We start from the raw sequence: 15,623 nt of genomic DNA, 5'->3' as shown, positions 1-15,623 counted from the left end.
ATGTAGGACAGGAGAAACAGCCCGAGAGCAAACACAAATCCTGTCTGAAGATCATGTGGTGAAATGTATCAGAAGGAATTACAGGAGATGAAAATGCAAAGGTAAAATGCAAAGCAGAACCGTGTGTGCAGAGGAAACCAATGCTGTCAGAATTACAGGAGACCCTGGAAGGGTCAAACCCTGATATTCAGTCTGAAATACTTTTGAATTTATATGTGAGTCGGATTTGAGTGAACGGACCAAAACCCACTGTGGAAGATTTTGATTTTGAGAGAGATTCACTAGCAGGAGGACTTTATTCCTTGTTCCTGACAGGGATGTGAGTGAAAGCTCCCAACAGCAACCACTCCCTGCAAGCCCCTGTGATCTGGGGCTGAAACACTGTCAGAAACCTTCCCAAACTTTCCATTTCCCTGAGCAGGCCAAGCTGCCAATCTGTGCACCTGAATCAGATATCACAGCAATCCTAACACAAACTGCAGGCTTGTAAATCAGTTAAAGCAGCTGGTAACCACTGCACTCCCCTCACCATCCTCCTCTGTTGAGGAGATCTGGTGTTAAATCAAACAAATCTCTGGTGTCCACCCAGGATCTCCTCACAGGAAGCCACCCACCAGCAGAGCTGTAGCTCCCCCCGTCTTGCTTGGGGTCCTGCAAAGCTTTTGAAGGTTATTTCCCTGGGTTTGAGTGGTTTTATATAAGCTATCTTTAAAGAGACTGGTCCAGGCTCTGAGAGCAGAACAGTAATTAGAAAGAAAATGAATTGCATCCTTGAGGTGTGACCCTGTTGAGCACCATTTGGTCAGCAGCAGTTTTGGATGCCAACAGCATGAACAAGAAGTCAGCCCCACTGGTTGAAGAATTATTCCTGCAAGCTTGAAGTCTAGTTTTACCCAGGCAGTGCTAAGCAATAAAAAGCTCCTGCTATCAGTATGCTGATCACTCATTTTATAGAGGACACTATCCAGCACTTCTCTGTAGAGCTAATACAAGAAGCATTTCCTAATTCTGCCAACTAGTCACTGGCTGATGGGGATTTCTGCCAAGAATTTGTAAAGGATGTAAAGCAAGCTGAAGAAAAAAAACTTGCCCAATAACACAAAATATGGCATGATATGCACACATCCTCTGCTTGGACAAATAGGAAGGCACAGAAGGAAAAGCAAATAAGTGAAAACCTCGCAATGAACACAAATGTGGCAAAGAGAAGCTTGCTGAGCTGAGCAACATTATCTCTCCATGACATCAGGCAAGAGCTGGAAGGTTCACCATGTTTTTTGGTTGCAGGTGTTCATCACCTGGCTGCAGGTGATGGCAAACCAAATGTGGTCTGGGGGCCTGTGGAGCTCAGGGCCTGTCCCCACCGTGCAGGGGACCCACTTTATCCAACACGAGCGAGGCAGGAGGAATGGGAGAAGAAAACAAAGCCCATCCCCAGAGGAATGGGAAAAGAAAACAGGAGCTTCCCAGAGGTTTTTCCAGCTCTGCTCTGCCAAAGGCAAACCAGCGTTCCAAACATGGCATGTACACCCAGTAACTGCTGTGGTCACCAAAGGGTGAACAGCATCTTTATGCATGGGCTGTCATATCATCTTATTCCAATGCATCTTACTCCAGGCATCTTGTTTCTTAAATAGTCCCTCTGGCCCCTCTGAAAGCCATCCTGAGATTGACTTTTCAATATTTTTTAACAGTATTAGAAGGGACTTTTTGCCTCTGTGCACACAAATGATTGGAACTACTCCTGTTTCTCACTGTGACAGATATGTGTGCTAATTAGATATTCTTTTAAATGCCCAGCCAAGTCCCAACTCCTTGGAAAATCAGAGCCTTCACTGTGCTCCTCAAAATGGCTCCTTCCTCTCAGAGAACACTTCCCAAGCACACTGTATCCCACCTCAAGGAAATGGGGCTGCCAAAAGGGCAAACAAATGAATGCTGCTCAAGAAAGCCACGATAAAACAAGCTTTGGAGGTGTAATGATTTCCAAGTATGAAGTGAGACTGCAGGTTGTACTTTTTTACAACTAAGTAAATGAAGCAGGGCAGAGGAAACACGTCAGTGTCCTCCACACAAATGATCTTTGTGCTGTGTTATTGAAATGAAGAGAGCTGAAAAGACAGTAGCTGCTCATGCAGCAAGATGCCTTGGATGCTTCCTGGCTCCTTGGGAGCTCCAGGATGAAACACGGAGCAGCTACAGCATCACTGGTGGGCAGTGAGTCCCTGCTCACCTGGGGGGAGCTGCAGCCTGGGTTCCCCCAAGTGCTCCAGCAGCAGAAGCCAAGAACCATGAGAACGATTAAAGACCTTCCAGGAGAAATTCTGTGCTGGTCTTTCTCTTTCACCTGGCACTTGACAGGCTTTACAAGAAAGCAATGGAGGGATCCTCACCGGGGGCTCCAGACCCTCTGAGAGCTCAAGGTCCCACCACAAGGATATGGAAGGGACTCTCATCCCCTGGGTAGCCCTGGGAACTGATCAGGATCAACAAATATTAAGAGGTAAGAGTCACATGCAAATTTTCAAAACACCTCAGGGCCTGTTTCTATATGTTTATTACTCTTCACAAACTCCTGATTTCCATAAGCACTTTGTTTCTGTTTAATGAAATAAGTAAGCCCCAGCTTTGTCAAAGTGCTTCCCAGATCCCACCCCACTGGGATACCACTGCTGAGCTCATCTGGGAATCTGGCTGCAAGGGCGTGTGCTGAGTGCTTGGAAAATCCAGCTCATTCCGATCTGGCAGCTGATCCTGAAAGAGTATCTGGAAATCCACTTGCAGCATTTGTAAGAACTATCCATTTGCATATACAAAAGCTGACTTTTGGCACAAATAAAATTTTCTTCTAGCTTCCTTTGAAAATCTGATCCAGACTGTCTAGACAAGTCAAAAGGCTCATTTCTGCTTAATATTTTACAATTTATTATTTCGCCTTCCATTCTGATTAATTTGGAAAGGTCTCTCAGCAAAGTTGCAGTGATGGGAGGATATAGTTTTATAGGCTACTCATATAATCCCACTGCTCTGCTCAGACATACCCTTGAAGTTTGTTCTAAACTTACACACATAAACCCAGCCTCATAAATCTAGTTCTACCTACGGGCACGAACTTTCAGACATCCACAGTTCACCCAAACACACACACATTTGCTTTTTATTTCCTCCTATACCATTTTTTTTTCAATAGTAGCATTGTAAATGTTTCAGCAGGTGAACATTGTAGAGCTAAAAGAAATTTAAACGTGCCATGTATTTGCTAAGCAAAGATACCATGGCAAGACACTGAGACACCTTTAAAAGGGTCTGTCTCTCTCTTTCTTACTCAAAATACAGCTTTTACAAATATGACATCTTAAAATTAAAATGTTTGTTCTGAAAGTAATAGCCAAGATCATAGAATATTTATGTGATCATTAATATTTGAATTTTGAATAATGTATACTTATATATTTCCACAAAAGAATGCAATGCGTGTTTTATACTAAAGTCATATTATTTTCCCTGTAACAAGTACAGAAGCAGCTTTATTTGCATTACTCACTTGCAGGTATGTAATATCAGATTACACTGTTAATTCCTCTGTTTCTTGGAAATATCTATGTCAGGCTTTTGAACTTTGCATACACAGGAGGTCCATATTCATAACAGCCTGTTTGAAACACAGCAAAGATCTGGGCACTGAGTTGTTTGTTCACTGTGAAGCAGTTTCTCTTTTAATTCATTCCATTCCATTTGTTACTAATTGTAACTTGCTTTTAGGAAAAGTCACTTGGAACTGTAATCCCCATCCTTACCACTTCATCCATAAATGTCTGTCAGGTGCCAAGAGGATGGTGCCAAGCTCTTTCTGATGGTGCCCAGTGACAGGATGAGGAGCAATGGCCATAAACTAAACCACAAGTTCCACCTCAACATGAGGAAGAACTTCATCTCATGGAGGTGGCAGAGCCCTGGAACAGCTCCCCAGGGCAGGCATGGAGTCTCCCTCTCCAGAGACATTCCAAACACACCTGGACTCGTTCCTGTGTCACCCACTCTGGGTGACCCTGCCTGGGCAGTGGGGTTGGACTGGGTGATCTCCAGAGGGCCCTTCCAGAGCCAGTTATTGTGGGATTCTGTGTCCCAGGACACAGAGCTGCACATCTCCCTGCACTGCCACCCCCCACCCCTCCTCAGGGTGCTCATGGATGTGCTGACAGGCACTGTCAGGTTTTACAGAGCCAGGTTTTGATGACACAGGAGAAATAAGAGACAGAGCAGGTAACAAAGGAAGTTTAGAAGGAATAGTAGCAGAGGTATAGACAGAGAGGATTTCATGCACACAGCCTGAAATACAGGAGGGAACTGAAGAACCCAAGGAAAGCACAAAAACATGAAAGAGGGAAAAGGCAAAGGGGAGCCAACTCAGTCCATAGCGCCCCTACAACACAGAAAACATCTCAAATAGGAAACTGGGTTTGGGTGGCACTGTCAAAACTCTGATCTGCTTCACTGAAGTGTTACTGTAGAGTTCCTGAACCTACTAAGCAAATGTGAACCCATTTTCGTAAGAGCCTGGACCTGTATTTTGTATTTCAAGTTGTGGGCTCAGCATGCAGCAATTTCACCTGATTTTCACCTTGAGATCTGGGTGCAGACACAGCCATTACAAATGCAAACATTCATTAAAATATTTTGCTGGACATTCCCTGACAAGCATAGTTACAGGATGTGATTTATGCCCATCAGTGTGTTTTTGTGAGGCTACTGGTAAATGGACAGTTCCAGGCGCACGGACACGGAGTTAATTTGAGCACAGCCCAGACTTGACACTCCTTCATGCTGCCTCTTACCATGGTTTCTATAGCACTCAGGTGCTGGAGAGCTGGTCGGGTCTTTGAGCACAATTGTAAAGCTTAAAACCTGAAGAAGCCATCTAATTTGAAAACCACCTGAGAAAGATGCTGAGAAGTAAAACAAACCCACAAAATCATCCTCAGACAGTTTTTCTTTAATTGCAACTGATTGGTAAAGGATTTTCTACACTTCACCCTGTAATTAAAAGAAGATTCACAGCCTCTATTGCATTCTTCCATTTCTTGTATGTATTTCCAAAGCTGAATTTTGAGCCTTAGAAAATATATTTGAAATATTGGCTAACATAAATCACTTTTTCTCCACTATTTTCAGTAAAACTGCACAAGTTGGGGATATGGACCATGTTCCTGAATTATTTGGGTAAGTGCTTGTTAGCAGAAACATGGGAGGGTTTCCATGCTTGGACAATTAATGGGTGTTATGTAGCTGAGAAAGAACATGTGCATTTAAATCAGTTGAGCCTGCAGCTGAAATCTTTTGCCTCAGTTTTTAAAGGGAGCCAGAGTGCTTGGCATCTCTTTCCCCAGCATAATCCCATCGAGCCAAACACACTGTGGCCAGACAAAGCGTCTGCACTGCTGACTGGGAGCTTCCATCAAGGATTTAGACATCTCCCTGATCTAAACTCCAGTTGTAAATAACTGCAGGTGAAATATGCACCCATAATTATTGTTTTGCTCACCCAAAAAAAAAAAAAAAAAAAGTTGGCTTTTGATCCTTCCCTTTCTCTTGTTTTTATTATAAAGCACAACCATGAAAACTAGACCTTCACACTCTGCACTGTGCACAGAGACATTTTACCCTTTAAGCCTCCAAAGAAACATCAGGCCCAAGCAAATGACCTAATTACTGTGTCTCCGCTCAGTGTGTCCCAGGTCAGTGTGCAGACACTTGCATAAAGGCAATAGCAGCTTTGGGAAATAATCTTCTTGATTATAAAAGAACCATATACATGTTCTCCTGTGTGTAAATATGTGCCACTCACCAAAATACACCCACCCGGTATTGCTGAGTAGGTATCGGAATGGATGGGGGAGAGAAGAATGTTTAAGGAGGAATTTAAAGCTATTTCTCTCCTAATTCACACACAACATCAGTCAGTGGGAGTTAGCCTTTTAAATCCTGACCTTTGCATCACACATAATGTCTAAGTTGGATATTTTTCCCAGTAACTTATACCAGAGGTAGCTGAGTAACACTCCCCGTTAAAGAGAACAAATACAATCCCTGCCTTTACTTTTATTTTCCCAGTGTCCCTAAATTGGGGGATTATTGTTCAAAAATGAGCACTTACTACCCCATTGAAGTAAGGAAGAAGATGTGTCTTTTTCCTCTTCTCTTGGCATATGAATTGGATTTCTAAAAATTCTCTGTAGTAATCACAAAGAGCTGCTGCAAAGAATTACTTGATAAAACCTTTTGAGATTTCAGCCTACCTCGTCCCTTTGTTTCATAACTAGAAGGAGTATAATGAATGCAAAAACTCTGTGAATAGAGCTCAGCAGGGCCTACTTTTTTCTCATGACTCCTGTGATTATAATAATTTGATTTTATAGGTGTCTATCGTAAGACCCCAGCTAGGGAGCAATCTTTACTGAGTCATGAACTTTCACATCATTAAATCTCTCTACATTTATTTTAAACATATCAAAAGTGTCAAATAACTTTAGATCCACTAAATTTTATTTGCACTGGGTGAAATGAAGTTTAGCCACTTGGGGAAATAAGTGGAATAGTTTCCTTGGCACTCGGGAAGAGAGTTGGGCTCTGGAGTCTGAGCAATTCCAACCATGTAGCAGGTACAGCGTCTCCTGAACAGGCCAGGACATGTGTTTACAAGGACAGAAACCTGAGTAATTTCCTCCCATCTGAAGGGAATATTAAACTCTTCTGTCAGTTGGATGTATATTATTTATGTTCCTTTTTTTTTATTGTTGTTGTTGTTGATTTCAAAAAATATTTCTTTGTTGGTTCAACGCTGACTCCCGATAGAAAGTGATGAAATGCCCAATATGTTAAAAAAACCTTATCACTAAATCAGAAGCAGAACTATAAATTTTGGCTTTTGAAACTGAACTGACTGTTGAGGATCATTTTGCTCCTGAAATATTACAGCAGTGATCAATTTGCTGTAAAATTAAGCAGTTTAGCTCTGCAATCTATAGATGGAAAACATGTTGTTCTTGAGCAAAGTTTATGCCCTGCCCAAGGGATAAATTAAATTTTATGGGTAAGACATGCATTATTATATGCTTATCTGTTTAACATATCATTCTTTTCCACATCAGTATTATAAATATTTTTAATCATACATTTGATCTCTTGTGCATATAGTGATATGGTAATTCCCCCTGCCCCCCTCAAAAAATATGACCAAACACAGTTAATTCATCACAGAACAGGGGAGAATATTCTAATCTTCCTAAGAAATATCCTGAAGATTGAAGCAGAGGCACTTAGAATTGGGGCTACTTTGCAATCGTTTAGTGGGATAAAATTTTCCTGAAGGAAGGGGTGGAGCCACGTTACCCATTTTTATTACAGTTGTTATTCTTGAATATTTATATTACAAGTCTCCAATCAAAACTGGGGGCTGCAGTCAAAGACAATTCTGTTACAAAAGTTAGAGAAAGCAGTGAAATACGTGCATTTAGCAAACTTCTTAACGGTTTTACAAATTTCTGCTGATTTTCCTTGAATTCTATAAATTAGGGTCAAAGCTCTCAAAGTGACCACAGCCCTGGCTTTCCAACAGTGGGCAACTTCTCTCAGAAGTTTCTAACAGAAATGGATCTTCTGAAGGGAAGAGGAAGAAGAGCGAGAAGCTGAGAATCCTTTGCCTTTCACGTAGGAGAGACAGCACAGAGAAGACCCTGAAGGTGTTTGTAGGAAGAGGAGACCAAAGAGAACTGATGCAGCAACAAACAAAATCACAGGTATAATCATCTGTTCAACACTTATAACATGTGACACTACAGTGTCAAAATTAGAAGCAGATGAACTCCACTTGCCCATGTTTGCCATCAACCACATCCCTGAATATATTTTTTAAATGTCAGTGCTGTAAGAACAGAGCTGAAGTGAAGGTGGACGAGAGCTGGGAGAGTCAGGCATCTCCAGTATCTTTTATTTGTTTCTGTTAAAGCAGATTAAAGGGGGTAAGCCCTCAATTATGAATTCACCTGGTCAGTTTGAATGGGAAGAGTAAACAGCAAAGACACCTTAATCTGGACATTTGCTCACCAGTCACCTTCAGCATCCGTCCCCTCTACTCACTTCTGTCCACTGTTTTATGTGAACTCTTCCCCCAGGTGCAATTTTGACTTGAGATAATGCAAATTCTTCTAATTTCATTTGGAACTAGTTCTTTCCTTAGCTTTGAAACCTAAAGCGTGGGTCCTTGTAACATTATCTTCATGGTTGACAGCCCTTTTCTGCTCTCACCGCCCACTTGCTTCCTTTCAGTCACACAGATCATCAGTCTTCTAGTTTTGGTGACATGGGTATCACTGACATATTATTTCGAGTCATCTTAATCTGCACTTGTTTCTTACTTCTTATTTTCTGGAGCATATGCTTCCACCTTTTTTTTTCTTCTCACACAGAAATGCTTTAAACATGCACGTTTTAGCCCACATTTTCCATGTGAATAACCTTTTCCCTTTCTGTGGAATGAGGAGGTGAATATAAAAAAAAAAAAAAAAAAAAAAAAAAAAGGGGAAAAAACTTGCACCTTCCTTCAAGATGAGATCTATTCCACTGTGGAGAAACCACTGGGTGACACACACAATGTTGCCTTGTGAAGATGTACGTGGTAGATGTAACCTCCCTTCCTCACTGGGGTGCTGTGAGGATTAGTCAGTGAATGTTTTATAGCCCTTGGAAGTTGTAAAGAGCTACAAAATTGCTAAATATTATTATTCTTTTCATTGCCTTGCATTCTCACAGCTTATATTCAGAGGTGAGCAGGTCTGAGGAGACAATGCAGATGTGTCCCACGTTCTCCATCATGGAGAGGAAGTTCTGCAGATGTAGGTACCTCCCAGGAGTCTGTGCCAAACTGTAACTGCTGCAGGTGTATAAATGGGCTGCCTTCTCAGGCCTTTTGGAAAACTTTAATTCTACTTTTATAAAATTCCTTCTAAACAATCGCTCTCTGAGGCACCCCAGACACATTAAATATGGTGAGATGGGGTTTATGTTCTAACTTACAAAATATTCATTGCAAATTTAGGACAGAACATGTTTGGAATTGCACATTGCAATTTCACTGAGAACAGGAACAAATCCCCAGACGGGACAGCAAAATATATTCATACCCTTCCTTGTCTCTTGGAGAAGAACAAGACAAAGGAGGTGGTTCCAGGACTCCAATATCTCACACAACTCAACTACACTTGATTATTATTTGCTTCCCACAACCTGAAAAGAATCCCACTACCAGATTTGTCTGTCTCAACCCTGCTGAAGCTGAATACTTTCATACATATGTATGGATAGCTTAAGTTTTTATGAGCATAATTTGGGCTTTTCAAAATAGTGACACAATAACAAAGCAAAATTGAGACATGCATGTAATTTGAATACTGATTTGGTTTTATCTCTTCCTCGTGCTGGCACTTTTGATGCTGCTCTTTTCCATTCCATCTTCTTTCTGTTCTTATTTCCCAATGAATGGAATTAGTTGTGAGTGCATTCACTGCTTCTACCAACCAAATATGCAACTTGATCTACGACCTCCCTAAGAGTTTTGGACAGTTGCTCATTTGCTGCTACCTCTAAGTTTTCTATCAACTACTTACAGATGTGTTCCTGATCCTCTTGTCAAACAGGAAAATGAGTGTTGGCAGATGACTGTTGCCCACGTTCCGTGGAATTTCTGACACCGTAAGCCCTGATTTTTATTATTTTTATTGTTTTTGTTTACAGCAATGCAGCATTCCAAGGAGGCTACTGCAAAGGATGTATGCTGATTATATCTCAGGTCAAACAACCTCGGTGAGCTGTTTGCATCGATTTGCAGATGCAGGGCAGGATTCCCAGTGCTCTGCTGGAGTGACTGGGAAGTGCTTCCCCAGTCAGGTGTGGAGCACAAGAGTCTGGGTCGTGTCTGCTCTGCTGCTGGGGCATCGTGCAAGGTCGAAGTTATCAAAGTCTATAGTAGACAAGTAGGTATGGTGAAGCTCTGACATGTCTCCTCACCCTTTTCTGAGGTTTCTGAGTAAAGCCCAGACCTATCACTCCTGTACAGCAGCACAGAGGCCCCTCATGTGCAGCAGCAGGAAGATCTGAACAGTTTAGTGTCATGGAGAATCTGGTCCTCAAAATTATTCATTAAAAATACCCACTTAATAATTTCAAAGAGAAAACTAAAAGATGCTCAGGGGCAATCTATGAACAGAAAAAGGGGGTTAAATTCACCTGATAAATTATTTGCAGACTGAATAATTCATGGGAAATCCAGGGCACACTTAGAAGGGTTTGATTTGGGCTGTCAGACTTCTCTGGAATGTGAAGAAACCTCAGAATTTGGCATTTTCTAAGGCATCATTTCGGTGCATTACCACAGCAGAATTTCCATCTGGAATCAGATGTGTATTTGAAGCTTCTCGTCCCTGACACCAGCCAGTACCTGATGTTAGAGGGAAAGCCACAAGAAAACTCTTGCAACTGGTTTATTCTGTCACTATCTAACAGGAAGCTTCTTGCAGTGGGCAGAAATGGGAGTAAAGGTTTTTTTCAAAACCAGGACTGTATTCCCAAGCTGGCAGCTGTAGCCACATGTTTGAACTTTGTAATGTGAGCAGAGATTTGCTCCCTTCTTTAAAGTTAAGCAGATGCAGGGACCAAGTGGGAGACTACATGTGTGGATCATTTACTGGTCACCTTATCATCTGAGGAATTGTTATATCATGGACAGACAGACTTAATATTGCTCATATATAAACGCAAAGGAAGATCTAAGACCTTTTTGAAAGCTGTTAAACACTTGGCTTCCTCTTGTGGCAAAGAGTTAAATTCAGCACAAGGACTGGGTTTACTTTAGCTTGGGATAAAATTTTCAAGAAGTACATGAAAGTAGGCTGAGCTATGTCCAAATGCAACTGAAAGCCTGGAATTTAAATATGTGAAGTAGGTAAGGAAAGAAGCACATGAAACTTCGTAAACAGAGGTGTTAAAACAAACTTAATAATAGACTTTTTAAACTACCAAATCACTGTCAGAGTATATATGTGTTAAAAGACCTATAAATATATTTTAAAACAATCTATTTTCCTTTCACTTAGCTGCCAAGATCTCCATTAGGAGGTTTGTGTTTCCTTCCAACATTAAAGAATATCTCTAACATCTGTAGCGATGAGCGGTGAAGAGTGTCAGTTCTGCTGCTGAAACAAACGGTGCCACCATTTGAAGGAGGAAAAATGTGAAATAATGAATATGCCTTTGCAGAGCAGGCTGCTGTGTGTAACAGGAGCCTCTTTCTAGTTTTGATCTTCTGAGTTTCTTCTACACACCTCTAAGGAGGGCAGTTAATTATGCAAACCTCGGGAAAAGCATTGCCCAGAGATGCTGAACCCTGATATAAAGTGCCACAGGCACACTGCAAGGACGCTGCTTCATGTTTCCCTCCCTCCAGGTATCAGGAAGGAGAGAAAGGGATCCCAGTACAACATGAGCCAATCTCAGCTTCCCTGGAGAGGCCACGACTTGAAAAATTATTTGCTTTTTTTTCCATGAAGGTTCCCAGAAAGCAGAGAGGGCCGGACACTGGCTGGGGATTCGCAAGGTTCGTGATGGGGTTTTTTTCCACAGTTGCTATCACAGAATCACAGAATGGCCTGGGTTGGAAGGGACCTTAAAGACATCTCATTCCACCCCTGCCATGGGCAGGGACACCTTCCACTAGCCCAGGTTGCTCCAAGCCCCATCCAACCTTGTCTTCGACACTTCCAGGGATGGGGCAGCCACAGCTTCTCTGGGCAACCTGTGCCAGGGCCTCACCACCCTCACGGCCAAGAATTTCTTCCATATATCTAACCTACATTTCCACTCTTTCAATTTGAAGCCATTCCCCCTTGTCCTGTCACTCTAGGTCCTTGTAAATAGCCTCTCTCCATCTTTCCTGTAACTCGTTCAGGTACTGGAAGGCCACAAATAGGTCACCCCAAAAACGCTTGCGGCAGCCTTGGGCCCCTCTGTACTCCATTCCCTTATCAGTAAAGGAAAGCAATACCATTTTCTGATGTTTTAATAACTAAACAGGTGGATATACTAATGATTGCAAGATGCTCAGTCATTGTAATAAAAGGGAGGATCATACAACCATCACAGGTAATAAACACAATGTCTGCAGGAGCTTTACTGTAAGCAGAGCACAGAGAGCCACAGGTCGGGCCAGAACAGGATGGGCAGGATTTTATCACTGCAGGGAACTTTAAAAAGAAAATTCCCATGTCTAATCTATAGCCAAGAAATGTAACAGAACTTCCAAGGCCAGGAGAATTCACAAACAACATTTCCAAGCAAAGTGATTTCGCTTCTTATTTCAAGAAGAAAATGCAACCAAGCCCCGCTCGGTGTTTTACATTGTGTAAAGGGTGTCTAACACTGAGAGGCACAGCTGATAAACTCTGATTCTGCCTAAAACTTCAGAACATTTACAGCATGAATGTTTTCACAAATATTGCAGATATTCCCAAATTTTTAGCAGAAAAGTTCCTGCAATTATGCAGGGAAATGCATCTGACTTAATCTAGACAGACAGTCCTGCCACTTCAGCAGAGTGGACATGGACTTCAGTGACACTCAATCTTAAAAATAACAAAAAACCCCTATTTTTTTACAATTTTCAAAAATATCTTTGTGTACACTTGAATCTCAGAACTACATTATCTGGATGTACTTATAAATTATTTCAGCTGATGTGAATTGGATAGTTTTATACCCAAAATGCACATATACAATAAGTGTGTGAGTATGTAATTTATAAAGACATAGGGGTATTCAAAGGACTTTATTTGCAGATCTTAAGATTTTTAAAACCTGATTCCCAGTACTCCTGTGTCAAAGACAGAGGTTCAAAACCACAGTGGTTAAAAAGAAAGATAATAAACTGCTTACTACTTGACCTTAACTACAATGAAGGGGGGCAAATCAGTGCTAATTTTGCTATTAAAGCCTTAATCTACTTTATTTTTGCTTAGCTTTTCCTTTTTCAGCATGTATATAATTTTATATACAAGATATGCACAGGTTTAGATTTATTATCTGTATATATGATAACCCCAAATTGTTAATTCATCCTTAATTTTTTTGGTTCTAGTTACACTCTTAATGTTATTTTAACATAAGGCTTTTTTGTAATGTAATGATATTTAATTTGCATTAGCACAAGTGACATACAATAGATCATGCTATTACCATGATTGATATCAGATGAACTGGCATAAATTCAACGTTATAAATTGAGATTATAAATGAAACTATGATTTTACAGGAATTACTGTAGTAGAAAGGCTACGGACCCTCAAGTCAACCTTAGTCAAACCCACTCTTTAGAGTTTTATATATTTTATGCCTGCAATAAATGCTTTTGTGAAAGCCCATAACCCACAAAAAAAAAGTCATTGGTAGTCTATTAATTATAATAATACCATCCAAAAAGCTGTGAGGGCTTATTTTTGTGACATCACTCTTTGATTTCTTACTGCCTTAAATTATCCCTTTGTTGGCTGGGTGAGGGTAACAGTCATACTTTTGTCATTAAATATAAGGAGTTTTAAAGCCTGATCCACCCTAGCTCTAATTGATATTGCTTTCATTTGGCAGATAGTGACCTGATTTATAATTTAAATATGCATCATTATATGCACCTCTTCTGTATAATGAAAAAGCGAAGTTACTCTCATCTTTTCCTGCAATGTTAACATCAAGGAAAAGTATCTTCCTTTTTTCCCCTTTTATACTCAGAGCCTAATTGAAAACTGTTCATTGAATTTCAACGTGATAGAAAAGTCTTTTTATCTCTCAATTTGTCCATTAGCTATTATAATTGAAGTATCTGCTACACAGCTGAATTGATATTGTTCTTGTTTAAATTCTGGATTTCTCTAAATCTTCTATGAGGCATCAACCAAAAAAATACGGGTTAGGAGACATTAGCGAGCAATATTGTCTAAATGGGACATTAGACCAGCACTCCACATGTGTAAAGCTACCCAAAGTAGGAAGTCATCTAATTTTACTGGAGAACGTGTTGCATAATAATCTTAACAGCATGACCATAAGGTTTGCTAATTGCCACATCTGTTTAACAGCTGTCAGATGTTTGCCATATGCTGCCATCAATATTACAAGAGAGTACATTACAGGGAGTTTTATTGTGTTCGACTGTTATTTATTTGCCACAGACATTACTCCAGCCAGTGACGTCTATTTATGTTACATGGCTAATTATATTTTAAAAGCTGCACGCAAAATTCAGGCTTCTCAGCTCCCTTAGACCCCATTCCTGATGATGTAAATGATAACTTTTTCCCCTACAGATCTCTGAACTGGTTTATAAATTTCTCTCTCTTCTCATAGTAAGTAATTCTTCTGCAAAATAACTTGTTTATGTTGGTTTTGAAGGATGTTTCTAAGCCCAAGTTATGTTTCAATGGCAATGCTCATAAGGACTGAAAAATAAACTTCTTTTATTTCAAAGAATCCACTTCATTATTTTTTCCATCAGGACACAGGTCAGGGATGGAAGACAGTTCAGCTTTACAGCTCAGGAGGTTGATACCCCAATTCTAGTCCCAAACCTGCCACTGACTCATTCCATGACCTCGATTCATTGTATGACCCTGATTTTCCAATTTCTGAGCCAAATACCTGCTGTAACATCAGACTTCACCGAATGTCTGGGAAAACTAAGAGGTGAAACAGAACTATTGCCTTTAAAGCACATAAATATGGCTGTTCTTTTACACATTCTTTCAGGGATTTTTGAAACAGCTCCTTTCAGCTGCTCCGTTCAGTACTTTTTCGTTCCATGTAGCGACGGCGGCAGCGAAACAGGGAGCAGAGATTGACAGTGTGCAGAGTAGGCAAAATATGCATGATGTGATTTAATGTGAGTTGATAGGTGTCACTGATCTCTATTATAAATAGACTGTGTGAATTCCATATGATGTATTATTTATCCATTGTAGATGCCTTTTTGTTTCATTAATAAACCTGGAAATCAGACGTATACATTTCCAATGATGAGTTTTTGGCAATACAAGGCATTGTGACATTTGTCTGCAATTGCTCAATTATTTTGATGATTTTCTTCTTCTTTCTCTATAAATGATTAATGCTTGAGATGTTTGTTCAAGTTTCTCCTGATTTTAGCTCATTTGTCCAGCTGAATTCTTTCTTCCTTTTCTAATTAGAGATTATTGCAGCGTAAGGACTTCCACTGTGACCTGAATTCTAGTCCCTTGGAGATGTTGCACTGGAGAACACAACACAGGTCCTCTGTATGAGGTTTATGTTCAACTGTGGGGTCTGGGACCTCCAGAAGATCTCACATGAACAATGTGGTTTCCATTTAAAACTGCCTCAGAGCAGAAACCCTGTGCTGTTCTTCTACCCACAGTTAAAAATGTTTCCCTGGTTTTCTGTACTTGAGAAAATTAAGAAAACACTTTGCTGTTTATTTAGATAGGAAAAGACTTGAATTTTGCCAGTTTCTGAAGAGAACAGTAAGCAGCAGCTGGTGCCTCCAGTTCACA

This window comes from Corapipo altera, unplaced genomic scaffold, assembly GCF_003945725.1.
Source record: "Corapipo altera isolate COAL_440 unplaced genomic scaffold, ASM394572v1 64, whole genome shotgun sequence".
Classification (NCBI taxonomy): domain Eukaryota; kingdom Metazoa; phylum Chordata; class Aves; order Passeriformes; family Pipridae; genus Corapipo; species Corapipo altera.
This window is presented reverse-complemented; position numbering follows the sequence as displayed.